Raw genomic sequence first — 21,018 nt, forward strand, 5'->3', positions numbered from 1 at the left:
AAATTAGCTCCACTTGAACAGCTGCAACATTTCAATGTAGCTTAATACATTGATAATAATAATCAAATACTACAGTACACACTGATATGACACTGGCAGGAAGTGTTCTGCTTCATAATGAGTGCTTTTCATTTCTGCTAATGATACTTAGAATAATATAACAATAATAACTTGTTGTGCTGATGCTATTTTTAAGTCAAGATTCTGAACCAGGTTGCATTCGCAGACATACAAATAAAAATACAAAACTATAGCACAAATATTCTATATTAATTAACATATAGCATAGACATAAAGCTCATATGAATGAGGTTCAAAGGTTAATGTTTGCTCCATGGTTAGATGTCTGTTAAATCCTCTGCTCGGCTAGAAGATCACCTGCAGTAGCACAGTGCTCAAACGTACTCTGACAGGAAAAAAGCACATCGCATTTCTACACGCAGCTCATTAACAAAAGAGCATGAACGACCTTCAGAGGATTTTCAGCGGTTTGCATCTGCCACAGCGATTCAAACAGATAAATGACTGCAGTGAATTTCAGGGAATGCCACAGATGTTTACTGCACAGGCGGTCCAGTCTGAACTGTCAGACGCATCGAATAACATGAGAGGAAGTATCAATAATTCATTCATTCTTTAACTTCAGCACACTGAGAAAGATAAACAAACTGGAGTGACTGACCAGTGTCCACACTCTTATTACAATATGTACACTGAAGACTTTTAATATCTTCAAAGGAAAACTGAAGGACATAGAGATCTTCGTCACACGGTACAACAACCACATGAAGCTCAGCATCAGCAGAAGCAGTGAGTAGGCCTTAGTACACTGAGGGTTTTTACAGCACACAGCTGTCTGCTGCTGGTAAGCATGTTGATGAGAGCTCTGAGACTGAAGCAAACAGCAGTGCTGAGGGTCATAAAACCAGACAACGAGCTAAAATAATGTTCCACAGCTCCATACGGCTGAGGGGAAGTGCAGAGTTTGATAACGATAACACTAATCATCTGTGGGTTTTTAACAATTACTACAATCTAAAACCAGGTGCATTTCAGGCTGCGAGCATTCCAAACTACTGAGTGAGGCACTGCATAACAGGGACATTCTGCCAAGGAAACAGAGTGAGCATGTTTCTTTTTAAAGCTGTTTGGAGATGATATCTCAGCTGTGGAGAGACGGCGTGCAGACAGAAAACATGGCGTGTGTTGGCATCGGAGCTCGCAGCGTCACAACACAGACGCCCTGACACCCTCAGCCTCACATCCTGCTGGCGCTGTTACTGTCAGCTCCTCCCTCTTTTTCTGACTCCTTGATGACATTCGGATGTAGCCGGGGTGTGTAGCATGGGGGGGGGGAAATCAGACCTCAGGATACAGCGATCAAATGCTGGATATTGTAGTATGTAGTATTGTCCAGATAAAAATAGACTTAACTAGAAAACAAGGAGGGAAACTGCCCTTTCCTGGAACACACTCTGCTTTTTAAAGACTGACACAAGATCCACAACAATACATTCATTATCGTAGTTCAGCGATGATAAAACGAGCTGAACCACGAGTCACACGGAGGAGTGAGATCTGTCTGAAGATATCAGAGAGTGCAGTTTCCTGTTAAACTACAGGTTGGCTTCACCTCAGATAAACTGCTGATTGTGCTGTCTGCTCTCACTTCGAGTTCATCAGTATCCACTTGAGTGATTTGGACGAGACAGAAGGTGAGTGGAGTAAATACCTGATGTAAACCAGTGTTTTAGTGACAGCCCTCCTGCCCTGTCAGATGATGAACTCTGGCTTTCTTCTCTTTGGCTGAGGAAAAGGAAACACAGACTAGATTACAAAGAGTTTTACTCAGGCAACAGGTTTGACTGACAGGACACACGCTCTTACATCTTCAGGACCAAAACACAATAACCGGACACAATCTCAGGATTCGAGCAGCATGGAGACAGCATGGAGACTGGGACATGTCCTGTTCAGCACTGTAAGAATGACTTAGATCTTGAAATGAAATGCAAAATTCATGTTTGTCCCTCAGAGGAGCGGTTCAATAAAGCAACATGCAATTGCAGTCACAGTGGTGTGTTTATAGAGCATTTTACAACATGGCTCAGCCAATCAGAATCAAGGAGCGGGACTGTCTGTTTTATAACGTTTTTAATGACACTTCACTTTCTTGGTAAGATTTCATCAGAAGGTCAATGTTGCCATTACAGCTGAACAGTAAATATGACGGTAGAGCCATGATTAGCCTAGCTTAGCACAAAGACTGGAAACAGATGGAAACAGCTAGCCCGGCTCTGACTAAAGGTAATGGAATCCACCGCCCAGCACCTCTAAAGCTCACTGATGACAGTGCTCACAGGTGTGTGTGATTCTAAATCACATCCAAAACACTAAATTCACCTCAGGGGGACTTCAAAGCAAACAGCTCAGCTCAATCTGGAGCATCATAGCAAACCATCTGAATATTTATGTAAATGAGAGATTCATTTCTGTGGGTTTGACACATTTGTAAATCTGCTTCACTTTGATTGTGTGGTTCATCGTGTGTAGAACTGCCAAAAAAGCACATTTAATCAATTTTAAACAAAATCTCTAACAAAATCCTTTGAACATGGCTTTCTTCTGTTTTGTCTCGACAAATCTGCACTGAAGCTTGAGCTGCCATTACTTATCTGTCATCTGTTTAGAAAGTCCATAAATAAAAGTTCAGAAAAAACGGCATTTGTCCACAAAAAAAGCAAAGAACTCTCCCAACTCTCAACCAAACACTCCAGTTCAGGGCCTCTGCTATAAGTCCAAATCATCTGAAGTCAGGCCTCACAAATATTTTACTGGCTGACTCTGGAATTTCTCTGCAGCAACATGTTTGAGCTGACTTCAGGCATTTGGCTGAACACGCTGGGCTCTCAGGCTGCTGTCATTCAGCACGGCACGCTGACACACAGCAGGCTTCAAGCTGCTCTGCTCACTATTTTGTTTGGTGACTCTCATCATAGATGAAATAACATCTGCATTCAAACAGCTATTAAGCTATTTTAGTTTGGAGTGTGTGTGTTTGGGGGGTGGGGGGGTCCTGATGTCATATCCTGTTTTAAAAAGCCCTTCAACACCATAAAAGGGCATTTCAGCCATCTGTATACTCCCAGCTCTGATTCATCTGGGAGCAGAGTATCCTGTCTGCAGTGAATGTGAGGTCAGTTTGTTTGGCTTCAGGAGAGAGGCGACTCATCTGTAGCTCGCCGGGTTCTGTCTGTCACCAGTGCCACCACAGCATCCCCATTCAGAACCTCCTGCATATTCAGCGGCTGTCTACATTACTACTATTTAAAGCAAACCGAGGACCAAAAAGCCGAGGCTACCTCGACCTTCCGCTTCTCCAGTTTGATTAGCATCAAGTCAAAGTCAGAGATAATCCTGTTTCAAAACACAAAGTCTGGAGATTTCAGAAAATGTGCTGCAGAGGCTTCCCGCTCCACCCTGACTGGAAGAGGAAGTGCTGAGTCACTACAGTAATTACTGCTGTTACTGAAACAGTGAACTTAAGTCCACAGCAGCCAATCACAATCAGTTTAGACAGACAGACAGACAGACAGAAACACACACACACACACACCATGGTCTGGTGTCCATTAATTCCTGATAATGGACGCCTACTAAGCAGTTCCAGTGCGACTGTCTGTTTGCAGTCACAGGCTGTATCTAAAATGAGTAACCATAGCAACAGAGACACACAGTCAAAGGCTCTCGCAATTTGTTGCAGCATATTAACAAGCTAACATCTAATTATAACAATGATTGACCAACATTTCCTGTAGCCTACCTGGAGAGCAACTGTGACGAGTGAGACGCAGCTGAAGACAGAGAACATGAACTGAAAAGGGAGGAACGCCACAAGACGAAAAGATGAGATCAACACAGAACTAGAATTACTGCATCCTCCAACCAGTCCAGATGCCGTAACATCCAAGTCTGTCCAGACTTACATAACATATCTAGCAAAGACTGGAGGACATGCTGTCTTCACTTACAGACTGTTTTTCCAGAGGAGGACAGAGGACTGACAGAGAGCTTCATCACATGGTGCAACAACAATCACCTGAATATCAATATCAGCAGAACCAATGAGCTGGTGGTGGATTAGAATGCTTCAAACTGTAGGACGTGGATGCTGCACACATGTCTTCATCCCAGCAGCACAGAGGATCTCTACAATCAGCACAGTTTGAAGCTGGATGCCCAAGATTAGTGTCACCAATTCAATCCAATCTGACCAAATGGGACATATGGTCACAATCTCCCCTTCTGCTCCTGAGTCACAGTGTTGAATAATGGGCAGAAGAGTGTTGCTGCAGATTATGATGTCACAGTGAAGTTGACCTTTGACCTTATGGATATAAAACATCATCGCTTCACTTCATCCTATGAGACATTTGTGTGAAGTTGTGTCATCAGTCATTTGAATTGTTGAGTTCTGGTCAAAATGTGTTTTGTGAGGTCACAGCGAACTTTGACCACCAAAGTCTAATCAGTTCATCTTTGAGTCCAAGTGAATGTTTGTGCCAAATTTGAGGAAATTCCCCCAGGGCGTTCCAAGTTCAGTAGAAAGGTCACATGTTCATCCTGTTTGTAGTCAACAACACTTTCATCACATAACAACCTTCTGAGATGTTAGTGACTGTTACAGATATTAGTCAAACTCTCAGGTGTTACCACAGAAACTGAGCTATGGCTCGTGAAAAACTTTATAACCACAAAATGCATTACAATACAAATTAATGCTCTTAATTTTATTCTTTGACAAGTGACCATATGAGCAGGATAATGTCCATTAAGGTGTCCATGATGTGGAACTAATGTCCAGGCCCCCCTGTCGTCCGTTCATTCCTGATAGTGGACGCCTTGCGCAGTAAAAAACCTCGTGAAGCGCTTTGGATTAAAGTGCCAAGGCCAGCTACTTACCATCACTATGAGGTGACAGCAGTCAACTGTCATCCTGAGGCCACACATCCTGTCTATCTCCACAGGCAGATACTGTACATTTCAGCCTCTATCTCACGTCCGTCAGGCCTGACCACACTCTTTTTTTAACCGTGGGTGGAACTGTCCACCAACAACCAGAGCAATATGACAATAACTTATCATATTATGTCAGAACAACAACAACCTCTACTTTCACAACAGCTCTCTGGTGCTGATAAACTCACTCTGTGACACTCTAAACCCTCCTGCAGATCCAGGCTCTATTGCAAACATCAGCCAACGACTGAAGCTTGGAACAGTTTATGTTAAAAACAACCTTTTCAGTTCACTGTACAAATCTAAATAAATACAGTGACCGATTTTAGGAGGTGCGTTCATGTCAGGTACAAAGAAGTTTTAAAACAAAAGAACGTGTTTAACTGCTCGTGGCCCCTGCTGCTCTGACTAAAACAAGCATCATAAATCTATGTTTCATATGTGTTTCATTCAGGCACAACCAAAATACCCTGCAGCACCAAAACTGTCAAGGACAAGGTACGAAGTGTGACCCCTGCACTGCCTCCATGACGGCCACATGCACATCTTTGACACCTCTTGGCAGGATGCACACACTGAGCTGGTCAGATAAACTGCAACGTAAGCCAGAAAGACACTTTACCAATCAGTCTGTTGAGTACAACATAAGCAATGCGCTACAAAAAAACTGTAGAAGACGTAATAAAAGAGCATCCAGCTCAGAGTTTAAATACCACTGAGTCACTATAGGAAAGGTTTGAAATCTGACAAAGTGGATTAAATAAGTCACAAAAACAATGTGTACATTACAATCTTGAGTCGATTAAAAAGACAACTGTTTTATTTTGACAGATTTTTATACGATTGAACGTCTGGTGTGATAATAAACTTCATGTATGTAGGTTGTGGAGTATAGGTTGGACAAACCAAGCCATCTGTGCTAGACTGACATTTTATAGACCAACAATCAATTTATCAATTGAGACATTAATTCACAGATGAATTGATCGTGAAAATAATCAATAGTTGCAGCCTTGGTCTAAATTCTACCTGACACTTCATCCTGTAAAGAGCCGTCCACACCAGTGACACATGGAAGAACGTGCTGAGTGTATGGACGGACAGCAGAGACATGGGTTATGATGTAGAAGTGGTGATCCAGTTTTAAAATGTCAGTCTTTTAATACTGTTCTGATGCGTTCATTGACCGAAATGTTGATTTAATATCTGACACACTGAAAAAACAGCTGTAACCTCCTTAATGTGGCATGTGACGTCCTGGATAAAAACTATACAGTTGATCGTCCTAAATTATTGAACTGCTATGGATAAAAGTTCAGAACATGTCTCAAACTGACGTGACGTGATCCTCCAGAGAGCAGACATTCAGCATAACTAACTGCTGGAGCTGCAGAAACACTCGCATCCACTTAGTCCACTTGCGGTTGTGTCGTGTTTCAGAGTGATGCCTCTTTCACCTCATAAACACTCTTTGGCAGCGCAGAGTCGACGCTGGCTCACGCTGCAGCAGTGAACTGCTGCCACCACAACAGAAACGAATGTGCTCAGCTTCTCGTTAAAACAAGAAACTTCTTGTTCTTACGAGATCATTTTCACATCATAACAAGATATTTTTCAGTGTCGCCACAGCTTACCCCGAGCTGGGCTGCAGGGGGCGGGAGCCAGAGCGACAGGGAGGGTCACTCTGGACTGGTCATCTGTCCATCAATGTGCTGACACACAAACAGTCATACTCACATTCATATCCACAGACAACCTTTGGCAAAAATGCCCACTCCAGACAGGAAAAAGAGGCAGTGTGACAAGTTTCTATGGACATTTTGACATTAAGGACAACTTGAATAAACTGAGGTGCTGTGAATCCAAGGTGACTACAGCTGCTGTCCTACGAGAGTGAGGAAGACTTCTCAGATCCACCTCCACCCACCAACACTTTTCACACTTCAAACATCACTTGGATTATTTGTTTTCCGTAATTCTATTTGACAGGTTGAAGCCTGGCTGTTGATACCTGTCAATGATGCAGCTATTTTGCAGCTGGTGTACATGGAAGTGTACTGAAATCATATTATTCCAGGCAACCCAGGAGTACATGCCATAAATTCCAAAAATGAATGTAGAACTTGTCATAATTACAATTTTAGCCAAGGACACAATAGGACATAATGAGCACGGGGTGCTTAGAACACATGATAGTATTCGTAGCACTCATCACTGAAAATCCTCTCGCAGCTCAAAGACATCAAGTCATACTGAAACTCCTTCTCCACTGTGAGGAGCACGAGGCTTTGCCGAAGATGCTGATTTATGTTAATGTAATGTAAAATGTAAAGGCTGTCAGAGTTTAGCGCCTAGCACCTGTGGAGCTGAAATCTTTGCACACTTTTAAACACACACATACACACACGTACACGCATGCAGTATAGTGTGAGAGGAGGGGTGAGAGGAGGGGGGAGGAGCTCAGACAGTTCATCGAACAGGAAAACAACCTTTTCAACTCTTGCTCAGTGTTCGACTGACTTTGGAGATTGCAAAAACAGCACAAGACATGGCATGTCAACCTTTAGACCACAGGAGCTCAGCAGAGATGGGCAGAAACAGGAAGCTGCACGCAGCTTGGAGCAAGAGCCAATCTGAATACATGACCTCACTGTTACAGTTATGTAGACCAGTAGAGCATCAGGACAACACAGCTGTCACAGGCTGTTTCCATCAGTGTGTGGTAATGTGCATTTTGACGTGCTGCATGAAAAAGGGTTGATGAACTCAACTTGAAAAAGCATTTTCACACTCACTTTTCAAAAAAAGAGTTCATGTGCCTCATGGTAGGCGGAAACGCCTTCACAGAACCAATAACATCACAACTGCTCAATGTGTCGACTTCTGGTCTTCTGGTTTTGCTGTGTAAACAGTTTTTACTGGAGCAAACTAAGACAGAAGATGAAAGACTGATGAGGACAAAAACACAGCAGGGCAGGGGTCCAGCAGCGAGCGCTGCTGCTTGGACCCCTAATAAAATCACTGTCAAGTATGGCAGCAGTGTCAGGCTGTGGCTCCACAGACCTCCGCTGTTGACTGATTGGATAATATTTTATATCATATTGGTTTTTTTTTTTATCCTCATCTGTTGCAGATGGCTAAAATGAAAAAGAACGTCCCGTAAGCTTTCACTAAAAGTACAGAAGCGCTGACAGTAAAGCAGAAGAGCGCGAGTAAAACTAGCTGCGGTGAGGAAGAGTTGACCACGAGTTCACAGTGTCGCGGAGGAGGAAGAGCTCGCTGCAACCAATGAACTCGGCTATCTCTGCTCCCAGCCGCACTCAAACATCCTGTGTGATCGAGGCCTGAACCAGCCCCGCTGCCTGCACGGCTGCAGCGCTGCGTGAGTCAAAGTCACAGCTCGCCCTGCACTGAGATCAGCACAAATAAAGCAACCTGCATCGCGGCCCGTCTCTGCCTTTTCTAAGCGCCGTCATATTTACTCAAATATTTTCAGCTCTTGTGCGTTTTGCAATCTGCACCCTGCCGTCACCGCCACCACAGAAAAAAGGAAGCGTCATTGCTGCCATAGTGAGAAAGGCTGCTGCTGGGGGCCATAATAACTGCACAGACTGTTTCATAAACAGCTGTTACAACACCTAAATTAGACATGTCACAGCTGCAGCTGCTCAATCTAAAGCTGATGATGGCGGCACAAAGAGAAAGCACTGACACTATTACCTGACACACCTGAATCAAACTAAGTCATCCGTGACTGCGGCTGGACGCAGCTGTGTTTGTCCTGCTCTGACACTGTCACAACAAGCTAAAGGGAAGCTCATCTCCACGGCTTAGCGGTCAACAACAGCAACATCGCAACCACAGCATCCCACTGTGAACGCCTGCATTCCATCTTGTTTTATTCTTAGAGGATTTTGATGTCAGTGCTGGGATCCATGTTGATAGCAGCAGTGAACAATAAAAGTCAGATAAATCCTCCACTGCGAGGGGCAGTCCGTCCTGTGCGAGCTGCAGGAGTTCGGTCCAAAAAACCATCATCAATGGTTTTTCCTTCTACGTAATGTTTGGGCTTGTCTTGCTGCAAACAGGGCGGCGCCGTGTTCAATCACACATCTGTCGTTTCTCGTGATATTCATGCTGCCATCACTCTCCGTGCCTTTTCATTTTGAAAGAGCAATGGCCAATGGAAAGCCTCGAGCACACACTGGTGCAACCTCATCAATCAGGAAGCTGGAGGCAGACTTTGAGTTTACAGTGCTGGCCTGGTTTGCTGCTGTCCAGCCAAAAAGGAAACGGAGCTACTGCATTCTGTGCTCGGCCGTACTGAGGACTATTTTCACTTGAATGAATAAAGTGAAGTGCAGCATTTGCCTTTAGTCTAAGGCTGAAACAATTAACTCCAACAATGTGAGTACTTTGAAATGTGCATACATGCATTTTAATGTCAAAGCTGCAGCACGTCTGCATTTGAGCCAGGACACGAGCTGAAGGCCGGCTGCATCAGGCAAGCTGCGCTAACGTAGCTACCGCTCAGTGTTAGCATCAGCTGTCTGCAGGGATCAGTTCCACCCGTCGCCTGCACCACTTTCAAAAGGAGAAGTGCTGTTGGGAAGTGGAATCTGTTTGTGAGACACGAACATGTAGCTTGTTAGTGTTACATAGCAGTAGGTCTGCTAATACTGACATAAGCCGCCAAGACATCACATTAACACAGTGTGCTGCAGCAGCTGAAATGGCTTAAGACACTACTACTACTGTCATAGCTGCAATTGAATATCAATGAATGTCTTTTGTGGAAAAAAAAAAAAAAAAGCAGGAAGTTGTCATTTGAAGGGACCTGGCCTGCTTCGTTTCATTCAGATCTGCTCTTGGTATATGTTTTCTTCAACCGGCTGTCCAAAATGCAATGACAGTAGGTCAATTCAGGCGCTTTCCACTCCTTAATTTACAGGCCATATGATCAATCTATGAAGAAAATAACAAGCAAATTAATCATTAATGAAAACAATTGCTTGTTGTAGCTCCTCTCGCAACAAAGAGCAACTGTATGAACACGTTCCTGTCTGTCTTCTACCACTAAAAACAGAGAGAGGTACGTCACCTGTCACCTGTACAGCGGCATCATCAACTAAGAGAGGAACATCCCTGAAAAGATGGCGACCTCCTAAAAACTGCACAATAAAAGCTGTGACTTGAGTTTCCAGCTGCTGGTGTTGTTCCTGCTGGCTCGCTGTCACACTGTCATGGCGCACTGGGCCACTTATAGACGCACATACAACAGAACAGAGCCACCATTAATAGCATGAGTAACACCTGTGCTTTTCCTACAGTGAGGAGTCAAACTCCGCTGTGAAGACAGACTGTGGGTCACAATAAGGCGGAAGTCATGTTCCAGCGTTTGCTACAGCGTATCACACTAACCTGCACACACGCATGTTCACACTTTTCTGAAATATACATTTCGCTACATCACACCGCAAAGGCCACACATTCATTGAGGTGAGTATTTATATTCACTACAAATGCATCATATCTCACCACAATCACCAGTTCCCATGTTTATCACAGCAGCCTCTTGCATTTAAGACTGTTGCGAGTGTCGAGCCGGCGCTTTCTGTGCAACGTGAGACAGTTTCCTCAGAGGGAGAGCTCGTCTCTTCTGTCCAACCTGCCGACTTCTGAGACCAAAACACCATCACGTGGGGCCGTCTTTAGAGAACTCAACCAACCCTGCTGTGCCTATTTTGGGAAGGGGGGATGTCCATTTCTAAAAGGCCGCCACATTATGTAGCTTAAAGAGCAACTTCAGGTTCAAGTTTTGATGAAATTCATACGACTGTTCACAAGGTTAATGCACGATTTTCAGCACAGAAATTCAGAGGAAAATGAAGCCACTCTGAACAAAGTAGTTTTCCATTAGATTTCACCATGTGACATCATGGTGTATTACTGTATTTCTGCAGATTGCTCAAACTCAGCCTGTCAGGACACGCAGTGCAGCTTCCTCACAGAAAACGCTAACGTTAGCTGCATCGTAAACAAAGCCACAGTCGTGTCGGGCGCTCATTTTAGATCGGAGAGTGATGTTTGGTGATCTGATGGAGTTCAGGACTGTGGGACACTGACAGCTGCTGCTGCGACTTCAGCACACACAGCTGCTTCATCAGGTCCACCTTCAGCACCGTCAGGTAACATTACTGCCACCGTGAAAAAACGTGAGCTGTGCACCGGAAATCTTGTTTTCCTTCAGATTATTCAGCTTAATGACTTCAATAGTGAGAAACAACATGAAGACACAAGACGCCCACCCGCTGATAATGCATAATAGCTAAGGTTAGCTAACATTAGCGTGCTATTTTGTAAAACTGACAAATTTCTGAGGCATAATTGGCAGCTTGAGTTGTTCCTGCAGCATATAGCATGCATGAACCCACATGGGGTCTCTCACAGAGGGATACTCCAGGTCTCCAAAGACTACATGAGGGAATGTACTGTTTTGTCCTCCACAGCACCTCAAGATAACATATCCATAATATGCAGAGTGAGAGACAAGTGATGCAAGCTGCTACTAAGACATTAGTTTCTGTTATGGCCGAGTATAAACACTGCCGCCAGGGTTGGATGACCAGCACTAGTTTCGTTACAGCCTGATGCGCGATGGCAAAGTTTCCAATGCTGCAGCATTAGATACGGAGCAGACGCTCATAGATGCTGTGTTTACACGCCGCTCACTCATGGAGACGCTCAGTTCTCCTTTGGGTTTCAACTTCTTCAATTTTGTTCTATTTTCTAATCCTGGTCTGGTCCTGGTCTCTTGGACACCTACAGGCTCATTATCATAAGTTTGTGGTCCGTCATATGTGTATGAACATACACTACAACCTCTTCTGTTTCTTGAATAGCGTTGAGATCCATTCAATTCTTTCAGTGCAGATATATCATTACTGGTCTCAAATCTGTACAATCTAGAGGTGGAAACATTCAGTCAAGAGCTGAAGTACAGTTTCAACTGACTTGTGTGTTCAACTTAAATACTATACCTCTGGATTAAGTAAGTATCCCTTTGACGGTTTTAGTATTGCTACTTTTTCCTTCCCGCATCCTTTAAATTAGGTCCTGGTACATATTTAGCAGGGCAACATGAACCCCAGACTGTAAAGCTGCTCTGCTGCCTCCAGCCCTGCAGAGGAATTCAACTCTGCATTCCTTTGGAATACCAGCATCTGAACACAGAGACGGAGAGAAAGAGGGAGAGAGGAAGAAGAGAGGCTGTATTCAGCCTTATGTCACAGGCAGCCAACACAAGAACTAAATGCAGCCAATCCCAGAGGAGCAGAGGAATGTGAGGACAGAGAAATACTGTGGCAGAGGAAAGATAACATCTCATCTACAATTTGTGGCACTTTTTAACTCCAAGGAAGTCCTGTTGGGAATATGCAGTATATATGCCACTTCCTGTATCCAGTTTCATGGATTTAAACACGGCAATTAAAGCACGGATATGAAGCTGGTCATTCTACTATATATATTTAGAGTTTCAGAATTTTGGGCAAAAACTGCAATTATTTTGGAACATGGAAATTTCTATTTTCTATCTTATGAAAGCACAAACTCCTCACACATTCTCTACGAGCTCATATTTAGTTTGATGTGTTCATGATACTCACTGGCACACATAAAAGTGACAGTCAGAAGCGCGAAGACTAAAATAGAAATGTTACTGCGGTTAATTGTGTAAAAATGTATAAAGCAGTTTTATTTGAAGTGGCTGATGTACGTTAGGCCACAAAAAAAGTGAATAAACATGTCAGTGTGTACATTTCTATCATGTACGACAGCGCACACAAGGGCAAAGAAGCTCCCAACTTTCTGTCAACGTGTGAAGGGAAAGCAGACTCTACAACGATTCTGCGGTGCACAGCGTTTCCTCCATCTTTGACAGACGTGCCCGCTGAGCGCCGGGCTGTGGAGACACCTTGCTGAGCAGGGCTGGATACTGAGCCTTGCCTCCCAACACCCCCGCTCCCCAAAATAGGATCTGAAAAGTGATGTCGCCCCAGCCCCAGTTCAAATTACACCCTTGTACTGTTAAACCAGCATATTCTTCAGCCTCAGCCCACTTTATTTTATTGACACAGTTAATCAGCCCTCAGTTTGATGGATGCATGTTGGAGTGTGTGACTTGTTGTACACATTCAGTGTGGAACAGAGTGAGTGGAGGAACACTGGTCGTGGTTAGTGTTGACAGGAGGGACTTCCTTGGGCTCGTGTGTAAACAGCAGTTGAGCTCAGGAAGCGCCTTCCCCTCCCTCAGGCCTCCTGAAGCTCATTCTCTACTTCCCTTGCGCTGACTGACTAGAAACGGCAGCTCCATGATATAAAGCGGTCTGTGGTGCTTTAATAAAGATGGCAAATACAGTCACCACTGGAACACTGCGGCCTTGTATGTAAGCAGACAAGCAGCTACCACTTGTTACTTTAACACAATTGACCCGTCTGTTTGGAAAGGGAAATGAAAATGCCGGTTTTCTACCGCTCTCCACACCACAGCCAGTTTCTGTGTGGATAAAATCAACCAGAATGCTCTTAAGCGTGTCACTGATGTGAGTGACAGGTCAAATGAAGCATCAGGACTCACAGAAAGCTAAATATTCATGAGGAAGGGCACATATGGTTTCACAACCTCTAATTTAAGCTTGGAAATCAGCAGCGCCTCCACTGTTAAATAATCAGGCCAAACATCAAAGCCACCAACTTCTTCTAAAATGGGTTCAATTTCTCTGAACTGCTTCGTCCGATCATTAAATGCCAGCTGCTTTTATCTGTGGAGAGTTCTCACTGCTCTGACTGAACTCCCCAGGCATCTGACACAGGCTTGGGAATTGGCTGAAGCCTAAAACAAATAATTTCTTGTGCCGGAGGAGTGGCAGCACATGTTGTCTTGACCAAATATGGCTGAGTGAAAACACTACAGTCTGATCCCTGCAGCACTCTGGAATGAAAGGCAGGTTTCCTTAAGTGGTGTGAGAGTGGGCCATGACACAACACACTGACACCTATCCAGCACGGCTTTCACTCTGCAGGCTGGAAATGTGTGGCTGGTGGGTTAGCGGTCCAGCTGAATGACACAGCCTGACTAAATAACCATAAAACATATTCGAATGTGTTTGTTAATGAGGCAGTGTGCCATTAAGAAGTCCGCACAGCAGTTTCAAATCTTCAGACGGGACTCTGGAGAGTTAACACAGCAGCGACTATTTTATCTTTCATCGTGACAATGGCGGGGAAAACAGAAGAAATGCAGCGATCATGAGACAAAGTAATCCAGCAGGACTGCGTGCATGCACGTCTTTGATTGGCCAACTGCTAGACGGCAATGCATTGCAGCAATATTGCTTTAATTCTGCAGCAAAACGGCATCCTCTGCTATGACAGCGCAGGAACCGGCTCCATTGAAGTGAATGAGGGCTGTTATTCTCCATGCAGGGCTACATCTGGTCAACCTGTGGCCTTAAACTGACTTCTTTCTTGTGTCTATTTGGGGATGTTAGCCTGATAGCAGCACAGGTGTAAAGAACACTTTCTTTTTTCCAGACAAAGGTGGTAAAGGCCTATATTTTGCTGATAATATTCATAATGAATGAATAGAAGAAGCACTAAAATCTGGAGTTTGAAGTCACTGACATGGAAACTACTGAAAAGTTGCACTGTTTTTTTATTCAAATATTTCTCTAAAAATAAATTCATCACACATTAGCAGTGCCACATGAGACCAATTCAGTATATTTTTTTTATCTTAATTATGGGCAAGTCAGCACAAAGGTAGTGAAAATAACAGTCATTTTTGGATGGTCCCTGAGTGAAACCTGCGTGGTTAAGAGCGAGGGCTTGGAGGTGAGCTAACCGACCTCTCACCACCACAACTGACTGAAACTGAGTGAAACTGACTGAGAAGAAGCTGCTGGATGCAGAGTGTTAGTCAAGTATCCAACTTAAAACTAACTTCACTGCAGAGACTTTCTGCTTTCTAAACGGATCTGTTAAGTACCGCCGCTCAAAAAGTAGGCTACCAAGATTAGATATCCACTTCTATTTACTTCTTTGACTTAAGATAACTTTGCTTTCGTTACACACACACACACACACACACACATTCGTTTGCCCCATGAATAACCCGGAAACTGACCTTGACCTTGCAGATATTGTGACTTTCATGCCTCCATTGCCTCCACACAAAGCTGTTGCTGATAGCAGACAGAATAGTTTTGGCATTTAAAAACAACAAGAACAAAAAGACGATGATTTTGTCAAAATTTTCAGCTTGTAGAAGAGAGAAGCTCGAAGCCCAGGCTCCTTGCTCGCCTCTGCACCGCTGACCAATCACAGTGTGAGGTGGGTGTGAATGTTAGCCTGTCAGGTGTGAAGGAGCGCACCTTCAGCGATACACACTGCAGCATCAGACATGACTGAAGTGACGAATGCTTGATTGATAACTTGCACCGCTCTCACTAAATGTCCCATCAGATACAGGAAATAATCAAAGATGACAATGCATTCTGGGTAAGATCTGCCCAGCCTCCTGCTGCCCTTGAAGGCTCAGTCTTAAAAGGTCACTCTGCATGTCAACACAGGGGGACACTTAAAAACAGGAAGACCTCAGCAACCAATCGACGGCGACTTTCTTGCGCAGTCGGAGCTTCAGATGAAACGATGAAACTGGACAGTGACATTATGCATATATCAGAGCTGAGAATCCATAAATCAACATCCATTCTGAACATTTCATCATTTAAGTTAAGAAGCAAAACCACCACGGAGCCTCTCCAGAAGTGCCTGAAATGATTCATCCATGATCACGTTTGTTGTTGACTCATTTTTGGTCCATCAATGAATCATTTCAGCACTGAAACACACTTTGGGTTCATTCAGTTTGTCTTCTAACAGTCTCATACAAGACGTCCCTCTGCGCTTCTGTCCAGCAGAGAATTAAGTCCACAGTTTAAAAGCCACCAAGAGCCGAATCAACATATTATTATACGCAACGCCTGTAATCATCACTGAGCGTAGTTTGCGAAAACAATGACTGAATTATGCAAGAAACAGAGCTGGAGATGACTGTGCTGGCGAATACATCCGACTGAGAGCTGTCTAATGCACACCTGGCGGACAGGTACAGAAAGAAAAGTGCTGAGCATGAAGTCACAATGTGGAATTAAAACAAGTGATCATGTGGCGAGTCAAATCCTGAACACCTGAGTCACCAAGAACTGATCAAAATAAACAAAATGAGAAAAACAATACGAGTAAAGATCAAGATAAAACTCTGCCCATCCAGAGAGGTTCAAACAGCTGCGTGTGAGTACAAATCAGACCTTAATGACCGCGTTAACTCACACACCTGACTTGTCACTTCCTGACAGAATTTGAGACTTGGACTTGACTCACCATGAAACACCTGATGACACAGCAGTGTTCTTCAGACCTCTCCATCACCTATGACCCTGAAACAGCCCGATTACACTAAGATGCCTCAAAACCGTGGCAAAGGAACTGAAATGCTGTGGGGATGTCCACACACTGCATGCAGGCTGTCACGTCGTGTGCAGCACCTGATCTCTGAACGGTCCCCTGTCAGGCTCAGGGGGACTTCTGGCATGTTTTCAGGACAAACCTGCCTCACGGTCTGTTACTGACAGCAGTTCACGAATGAGAGGAAACATGGCTGCGTGCGGATGCCTCCGCTGTGTCCCGCACCACATCACAGAGGTGTAAAAGAATTTAGGGCCGGAGGCGATGTGTTTGTCTCCGCACTGTGTGGGAGCCGCTCGACGCGCCCTTCGCTCCGCTTTGTGAGCTCCAGGCTGAGAGCAGCGGCAAGAGGCCGTGAGAGAGCCCGCAGCCTGGAGCGCGAGGGCCGCGGACACGCAGAGGGAACAGCCGCCGAGGAGAGGTGGTCCCTACACGACAACGACTGGAAAATGCGGAACTTTGACAGAGATATCACAAGGCTCAAGTGCGAGAAAACAAAGGCAGACGCCATAAGTTATTGTTGAAGGTGGAGCGCAGGGCTGCATGTTTGCTGGTGACAGAGCGGCAGGAGTCTCTGAGGCGGAGAGGAAAAGCCTTTTTTCGGCTTCTTTCCTCTCGCTGTGAGCTAACCGCTGGCTTTTCACATACACACACACACGGCGGGTTTTGCCGCTTCAGCTCATGAACAGGCCCGTGTCTGCGTACTTTTACCAACTTTTTCTTGCTTCCACATCGAGTTGGTGGTGACGTCAAGGACTTCTGGCTAGAAAGGTGGAAAGTTTTCAAAGTTATGAACATGGAGTCTGACCTGAGCGTCGATCCTCTCCCGCCAGCGGCCCCGCGACCTGCGAAAACCACAATTAATGACGGTATTTCAGTAATTCCCCCGACAGAAGGCACTTTTTTCAGCACGGGGAAAGGCCAGATAGCGACTTTTCCTCGGTTCCCCTCCCTATCCGCTCTCGGCAGTGCTGCTGCTCTAACTCCACCCTGGCTGGCTGCGTCGCCCTGCAGTGGGGCGGTGTCGCACTGATGTGGAGGGTTCAGTGTACTGCTGCTCCAACATGGATGTTTGTGCTCAACCAGGAAGATAGATGTTAACGATTATAATGAATGAACTCAAGGCGGTTTAGAATAACAGAAGAGTGCACATTACACATGTCAGAGGGCGCAGAAGACAGCAGCAGCATTTTTGTAATGGACACAATAAAGGAATATGATTGTAATCAAGGTTTGACCGGTTCCATGAAAGACAGCCCGATTACTGGATGCGGGAGTGTGCAGGTCATTAAAGCAAAAATAATAATTCCATAATCTAATCTTCTTTCATGATCACATACATACATACATACATACTGTCAGGTTCATTGGCCAGGTGACCGCATCTACTTGGTAAAACTGCACACGCTTGATGTAGCTGAACTAACTAGTAGCCTGAGTTAAGCTAGCGGCTAACAGTAGCATGAACAGAAACCTGAAGGTCCAGTTACTCATTTTGATCAGTCCATCTGTGGATGAGCTTGACAAAGCCGGAACACTAAGCGACATTTTCACCTTCTCAGGTGCTTTTTTTGTGCTCAGGAAGCAGTGGGAGATAAACCTGGAACACTGACCTCTGCTGGTCTTTCAAAGTAACAGCATGAGGGAGACGGTCTGCTGACATTAGAATAAAACAACCATTATTCTTAAAACTATTCAATTATCATCTACATAATAAAAATGCACCATGAGACTAAGTGAAATCACTTCAATTCGCATGGTTATTAATTATTAGTTATTAATGAAGCTCATAAAATTATTCCCAGCTGATGTTTCTGACAACCTACAACATGAAATCACTGAGCTGCAAAGCAACGACCTGCTTAAAGCTACAAACAACTGCACTGACGTTTTCATCTCTGTTTGAGCGCCCTACGAATGGGAGCAGTTCTGCTCAACACTGAATGAGCCAACGCTGGAAAACCAGCTGCAAGTATCATCACCATCATCATCATCACCATCATTGCCAAAGAGAAGAAGTTCAGCCATTGAGGAGGTTAGCGCGTTCAATAATTTAGTATTGCCCTTGATGGATGTTATAAATCTTGAAGTGGCCCTGATAGGAAAAAGGTTCTCTGCCCCGGCTGCATGATGGCAGAAGTAAGGGACCTCTAAACCATCTGTGACCAAACTGCAGCTGTACCAACCAGAAAATGTCCCCTTTTTTTAAAAAAAAAAAAAAAAAAGTGTTTTTATCCTTCATTTGTCAGAATAAACCCAAACATTTTAAACACAAATGTCGCCTGAACTCACAAACAGAATCAAAGTTTATCTATGAATTCATAAATGATCATTTTAGAAAGCCTGAGCTCCTCTGGGGCCCCTGGAGGCTGAGGGCCTCGGAAGTTCTGCATCTCTTTTCTATAAAAGGTTTCTTGGTGTTTCTGCAGCTCAGGTCGCTGGTTCTGCCCTGTGCTTCCCTTCATTGCCTTTATCATGAAGGAAGATGAAGATTTGATCCGTTTGATTTTTCTGTCGTTTTGCTTTTTGCACTTTGTAGCTGTGGCAGTGTTTCCCCACAGTCAATGTCCTGTTTGATCAAGTTTTAACTTTAGTTTCCTGCACTGCTGCTTCTTTTTTACGGCCTTCAGTGTGTGTCCATGTTCAATCAATTCAAAAGTGTTTGTCCAAGACCAAATAAATCTCCGGCCGATTGGGTTTCATCCCGGCTGAGCTCTGATCCAGTTCAGAAAAAGGAGTTTTCAGCTGATTCAGTGTTTAAAACACTCGACCAGGTGAAACATCACAGAGAGCTTCATGTTTTTCATCACTGTCACTTATCTTTCTATCATGTTTCTCATTTTGGAATTAAACTCTTTGTATTTCCATCCTGACACCAGCTTGAGTCCTGATCTGACAGATGTGAACACGATGCAGGTTCACACTATTTTTAGTCTGCAGATTCTATCGTTGGATTTGATCTTTGGTTAAAATGAGGATCCATTTCTGTCCAATTGTTTGTGTGAAATTAACTGGTATAAAAATGCTGAAATAAAATTGCATCTCTGCTGCTCTTTGGTTCTCTGCCTGGAGTGTAAACGCTCTACGTGATGTGTTGATGGTCACGGCGGAGAAAACAGCATTCAGAGAATACAGCGTTCAGAGAAAACAGCGTTCAGAGAATACCGTTCAGAGAAAAGGCGTTCAGAGTAAACACAAGAGAAATGGCAAATGATTCACACATGGACATGGAAAACAAGCTCAAGGCAGCGAAGGAAGCAATCGCCAGCCTTGAAAAGCAGATCAAGGCGCTGAAGATGGAGCTCTTTTCAGAAAAGCAGACAAACTTGAAACGAGCACGTTGAGGCTGAAGAGGCAGCTTTCAGACATGGACGCTGCACAGTTTAAGGCTGATGATCTCGATCAGCTGACCAGGGCCCTTTCAACCGAACTGAGGCACACGAAGGAAGCCAAGGACAGCCTTGAAAACGAGCTCAAGAAAGCGAACGTGGAGCTCCTTGCCGCAAAGCTCACAAAGGAAGAAAACGCCAGCCTTGAAAAGCAGATCAAGGCGCTGAAGATGGAGCTCTTTAACGAAGTGCAGTCCCGTGCAGCGGCTGAAGACAAACTTGAGATGAGCACTCAGAGTCTGAGGTCACAGCTTGAGGCCGATGATCATCTGACCAAGGCCATTTCAATTGAACCGAAGCACACAAGGGAAGTGAAGGACAGCCTTGAAAAGCAGATCAGGGCATTGAAGATGGAGCTCTTTTCAGAAAGGCAGTTCCGTGCAGCAGCTGGAGACAAACTCGAAATGAACACGTTGAGGCTGAAGAAGCAGCTTTCAGACATAGACGCTGTACAGAAGAAGGCTGATCATATTGATTTTGTGGATCAGCTGAACAAGACCATTTCAATGAAACTGGAGCACACGAGGGAAGCCATGAGCAGCCTTGAAAACGAGCTCAAGGCAGCAAAGGAGGAGCTCCTTGCCAAAAAGCGGTCCCGTGCAGCGGCTGAAGATGAACTTGAGATGAGCACTCAGAGTCTGAAAGCTGCTCAGCATAAGGCTGATGATCTCGATCAGCTGAACAAGACCATTTCAATGAACCTGGAGCACATGAGGGAAGCCAAGGACAGCCTTGAAAACCAGCTCAAGGCATTGAAGGTGGACCCCTTTGCCGACAAGCGCCTGAAGGAAGCAAACGCCAGCCTTGAAAAGCAGATCAAGAAATTGGAGGTGAAGCTTCTTGCCGAAAAGCAGACGAAGGAAACAATCCCCAGCCTTGAAAAGCAGATCAAGGCGTTGAATGTGGAGGTCTTTACAGAAAAGCAGTTCCGTGGAGTGGCTGAAGACAAACTTGAGTTGAGCACTCAGAGTCTGAAGGCGCAGCTATCAGACAAAGACGGTGCACAGTTTGAGGCCGATGATCTCGATCAGCTGATCGAAGTCCTTTCAATCAAACTGAAGCACACGAGGGAAGAGAGGGA

General features: G+C 44.6%; 1 protein-coding gene across 2 annotated transcripts in view; it reads right to left on the reverse strand.

The window, feature by feature from the left end:
• Window positions 1-17,578, reverse strand: part of tln1 (talin 1) — a 68,466-nt gene extending 50,888 nt beyond the window's left edge. For both annotated transcript variants that reach the window (XM_076757950.1, XM_076757949.1), the window contains exons 1-2: window positions 17,357-17,578; window positions 1,733-1,806 (exon numbers count right to left, since the gene is read on the reverse strand). The gene's annotated coding sequence lies outside the window, so the exon portion shown is untranslated. The remainder of the gene's footprint in view (window positions 1-1,732; window positions 1,807-17,356) is intronic.
• Between the last annotated feature and the right edge of the window lie 3,440 nt (window positions 17,579-21,018).

Source organism: Chaetodon auriga, chromosome 19 (assembly GCF_051107435.1).
Source record: "Chaetodon auriga isolate fChaAug3 chromosome 19, fChaAug3.hap1, whole genome shotgun sequence".
NCBI lineage: Eukaryota > Metazoa > Chordata > Actinopteri > Chaetodontiformes > Chaetodontidae > Chaetodon > Chaetodon auriga.